This window comes from Penaeus japonicus, unplaced genomic scaffold (genome assembly GCF_977035675.1).
Source record: "Penaeus japonicus unplaced genomic scaffold, GWHDUDI00000001_assembly GWHDUDI00000030, whole genome shotgun sequence".
In the NCBI taxonomy this organism is placed as follows: Eukaryota; Metazoa; Arthropoda; class Malacostraca; order Decapoda; family Penaeidae; genus Penaeus; species Penaeus japonicus.
Genome location: NW_028234432.1, coordinates 11754745 through 11759744, shown reverse-complemented (window position 1 = coordinate 11759744; position 5000 = coordinate 11754745).

Sequence of the window (5000 nt, the reverse complement as noted above, 5' to 3'; positions counted from 1 at the left end):
AGAGAGAGAGAGAATGAGGAAGAGAGAGAACGAGAGATGAAGAGGATTATTAAAGAGAGAGAGAGGAGAGAGAGAGAGAGAGAGAGGAGAGAGAGAGAGAGAGGGAGAGGATGAAAGAGAGAGAAGAGATGAAGAGAGAGAGAGAGAGAACGCGAGAGAGAGAGAAAAAAAGAGAGAAAGAGAGAGAGAGATAGGCCCCCCCCCCATCGAGGTTGGGTGGAGAAGGGGAAGAGAGAGAGAAGAGGAGAGAGAGGGAGAGAGAAGGGGAGAGAGAAAGAGAGAGAGAGTGAAAGAGCGTGAGAGAGAGGAAGAGAGAGAGCGAAGAGAGAGGTTGAGAGAGAGAGGAGAGAGAAGACGAGGAGAGAGAGAGAGAGAGGAGAGAGAGAAAGAGAGAGAGAGAGAGAAGGAGAGAGAGATATAGATAGAGAGAGAAGGAGAGAGAGAGATATGGAGAGAGAGAGAGAAGAGAGAGTAAGGGAGATTGTTGAGGAGAGAGAGAGAGAGAGGGGAAAGATCTCGAGGAGAGAGAGAGAGAGAACTGATCAAATGGAGGATATAATTGGATTGAGAGAGAGGGAGAGGTAGAGAGAGAGAGAGAGAGACAGATTTGAGAGGAGAGAGAGCAGAGAATGGAGAGATTGAGGGAGGAGAGAGAGAGAGAGTGAGTCAGAGAAAGAGAGGAGAGAGAAAGAGCGAGGAGAGAGAAAGAAGGCGAGAGAGAGAGAAGAGAGGGAGAGAGAAAGAGATTGATTGAGAGAGAGAGAAGAGAGGAGGAGGAAAGAGATGAGAGAGGAGGTCTAGAGAGGGAGAGAGAGATGAGAGAGAGAGTGATGAGAGAGAGAGAGAGAGAGAGAGAGAGAGGAGATTGATGAGAGAGGAGAGGAGAGAGAGAGAGGGAGACGAGAGAGGAGAGAGAGGAAGGAAGGGAGAGAGAAGAGAGAGAAAGAAAGGAGAGAGAGTAAGAGAGAATAGAGAGAATAGATTGGGAGAGAGATTTGAGAGAGAGAAGAGGAGGATTGATTAATTGAGAGAGCAGAGAAGAGAGAGAAAGAATATGAGAGAGAGAGAGAGAGAGAGAGAGAGAGAGTAGAGAGAGAGAGAGAGAGAGAGAGAGAGAGAGATGGATTGATTGAGAGAAAGAGAGAAAGAGATATTGATTGATTGAGAGAGAAAGAGAGAGAGAGAAAGTGAGACAAGGAGAGAGAAAGGGGAGAAGAAGAGAGGGGATAGAAAGAGAGAGAGAGAGAGAGAGAAGAGAGAGAAGGAGAGAGATGGAGAGAGGAGAAAAAGAAAGAGGAGAAGAGGGAGAGAGAGAGGGGTACTCAGAAAAGTTTTCTTGAAGCCAAAGTCTGGTGAAATTGATTTCTTTATTGAAAGGTAACGGCACAGGTGATATAAAGATACTTGGTAGCGATGGCTTGGCGGATGTCTAGCGGGCGAGGCGGGAGGTCAGAGGCAGGGGAGCTGACCGCTTCCCGCCGAGGGAGGGTGTTCCTGACGGAGTCTCCAGGTGTGTGTGTGTGAGAGTGAGTGAGGCTCTAAGTGACCTGACGTATGACGGGGTCGTATGAATAGATGCCTAGTTTTCCTCGTCTTTATGGCATCTTGACCATGTGGTCTCAGAGAGAGAGAGAGAGAGAGAGAGAGAGAGAGGGAGAGAGAGAGAGAGAGAGAGAGAGAGAAAGAGGGAGAGAGAGAGACGTAAAGAATATTGATTGATTGAGAGAGAAAGAGAGAGAGAGAGAAAGAGAAAGAGAGGGGGGGGGGGGGAGAGGGGGGGGGAGAGAGAAAGAGAGAATGAGGTCGAGAGTGAAGAGAGTCGTTAAAGAATATTGATTGATTGAGAGAGAAAGAGAGAGAGAGAGGGGGGGGGGGGGGAAGGGAGAGGATAGAGAAAGAGAGAGAAGGAGATTGATTGAGAGAGGGAGAACGAGAGAGAGAGAAAAGAGAGAGAGAGAGGGGGGGGGGGGAAAGGAGAGAGCAATAGGTAGAATAGAGTGAGAACTGAAGCAGAGAGAGTTAGAGAGAGAGAGAGAGAGAGAGTAGAGCAGATGGGGTGAGAGAGAGAGAGAGTGGGCAAGAGAGAGAGAGAGAAGATAGAGATTGAGAGATAGAGACGATCAGAGAGAGAGAGAGAGGAGAGTGATGGATTTGATTGAGAGAAAGAGAGAGAGGAAAGAGATATTGATTGATTGAGTGAACGAGAGGCGAGGAGAGATAGAAAAAGAGAAAGAAAGAGAGAGACAGAGAGAGAAAAAAAGAGAGAGAACAAAAAGAGGTGAAGAGGGGGGATAGAGAGAGAGAGAGAGAGAGAGAGAGAGAGAGAGAGAGAGAGAGAGAGAGAGAGAGAGAGAGAGAGAGAGAGAGAGAGAGAGAGAGAGAGAGAGAGAGACGGAAAGAATACTAAACTGAAGTTGTTTGGATCCCCCCCCCATCACAAAAAAGAGAGAAAAGAACAGAGTAAGGGAATGACTATTTTCAAATACGGTTACAACTAAACTCGAGATTGCCATGTTGAAAATCTGAACTGCAGGTTATTTCGTCGCCCTTGAAAATACATCAGAGCGCTCGTGGCTTTGCTGTGGTGGGCGAGTGTTTGCTAAGTCTTTGAGTATGTACAGCACATGTCTTCGTTCCTTTGTGAATAACGATTTCAGATACGACCGAGTGTTGACGAAAACTGAATTTGAGATTTGTGTTTGATTTTTAGACCATTCGCGCTCTATCTTTTTCTTCTGTTCTTTTCTCTCTCTGGCTTTTCTTTCTCTCTCCGATCTTCCATTTTCTATACCTCTCTCTCTGTTTCTCTTTTCTCTCCATCTCCCTTTCTTTTGTTTCTCTCTCTTTCTTTCTCTCCCCTTCTCGCCCCCGCTTCATCTCTTCTTCTCTCTCTTTGAACCACGTCACTAAAACCGTGCTGATCGCTGATTGGTTGAGATTCAAAGATCGACACGTGGATGAAGATGATTGGCAGTTTCCGAATCTCCAATTTAGAATACGAATGCATGTTTTTTTTTCTTCTTCTTCTTCTCTATTTTGTATCAAAACGATGAAAAAGAAAAAATAATTTTTTTTTAAGGAACCATGATTAAAAGCAAAAGTAAGTTACCGATCATAAAAAAAATCGCATTTATTTGGAAAGGACACAGTGCGGTGAAATATTTTGGTTAATGTACAAGTGATATGCTTGGTGATGATATTTCCGAGTCATTTGGTGTATTTCGTGAATTATGACATTTGGCGTTTTTATAATTTTATATTCGATGAATTACTAGATTTTTTTTTTTTTTCATTTCTTTAGGTGTGTGTGTGTGTGTGTGTGTGTGTGTGTGTGTGTGAGAGAGAGAGAGAGAGAGAGAGAGAGAGAGAGAGAGAGAGAGAGAGAGAGAGAGAGAGAGAGAGGGAGAGAGAGAGAGAGAGTGTAAGAGGAGATGGAAGTGTGTGTGAAAGATTAAAAGAAAAGAAGAGAGAGAGAGAAGAGATGAGAGGAGAGAGAGAGAAAGATTAGAAAGAGAGGAGAAGAGAGAGCTGAGAGATGATGAGAGAGAGAGGAGAGAGAGCGAGAGAGGAGAGAGAGAGAGAGAGGAGAGAGAGAGAAGAGAGAGTGAGAAGAGTGAGAGTGAGAGTGAGAAGAGAGGAGAGAGAGATGAGTGAGAGTGAGAGAGAGAGAGAGAGGGAGATGAGAGAGAGAGAGAGAGAGAGAGGAGCATGTTGAGGAGTGAGAGGAGCGAGAAGGAGAGAGAGACAGGAGGAGAAAGAGAGAAAGAGAGAGAAACCTATTTTATTATACAATATTCGAAATATTGCTGAAAAAAAAACTTCTTTACTACATCATATAATATATTTCTTACCTAAGAACAGTAAAATCATACATCATGGTTTACAGATATAAGAAGCTACTACAGAGAGAGAAAAAAGGTTGTCGAATGAAATATCTATAACATGTCAAAGCGTAATATGAATTTAAATCACCGGAATCCAAACCCCCATCCCCCCTATCCCCTAACCCCATCCCCCCCACTCGATAATCAAGGAGGATGAGAAATAAGAGGAGAAGAAAAAGAAGTAGAAGAAGATAAAGAGGGGGAAGAAAGAAAAGAACAAAAAAGAAGAAGAGGCAGACGAAGAAAAGGAAGAAGAAGAGGAAGAGACAGAAGGAGAAGAAGAAGAAAAAAAAAAGAAAAAGAAGAATAGGAAGAAGAAGAAGCAGAAGAAGAAAAGAGAGAATGAGAAGAAAAAGAGAAAAAAATGAGAATAAGAAAAATTAAGAACAGAGAGAAGAAAAAGAAAGAATAAGAAAAAGGAAGATGAAGAATTAGCAGAAGAAGAAGAAGATAGTGTTGCGACATAAACAAGCAAACACAACAGGCTGAAATAAGTAAGAGAGGTTCGAGTGAGGAATGAATCCCAAGGGAATTACGATGAATAAAGATGAGTAAGGGGGTCGTCGTGATGAATTGAAACGTATTCGGAATGATCTCCAAAGGCCCTGTAGCTAAGAAAAAAAGAAAGATAAAAAGAAAAAGAATTCGTTTTAGTTAAAACCTTGTAGTAATTTCATGAGTGACTGACCTCACCTCAGGTCATAAGCTTCATCCGTGAAAGCAAAAGCTAGGAGACTGAGGAAAAAAAAAAAAGAGGTAGAAGAAGAAGAAGAAGAAGGAGAAGAAGAAGAAGAAAAAAAAAAACCGCTAAAAGAAGGCTCTGTTTTTCTTCCTTTAAAATGCTGATTCCGTTTGCGAGTCGATGCTTACATTCTTATCTCAAAAAAGATCTTGTGACGATTTTGTCTCTTGAGTTTTTGAGAGAATTGATAATTTTCTCTCACTCTATTTATTCATTTGTACAAACAGCCATTACATAATTTCTACTTTTGTGTATATATATATATATATATATATATATATATATATATATATATATATATATATATATATATATATATATATGCCCAAACACACATACACACATATACACCAATGTCCCTACGAACCAAACAA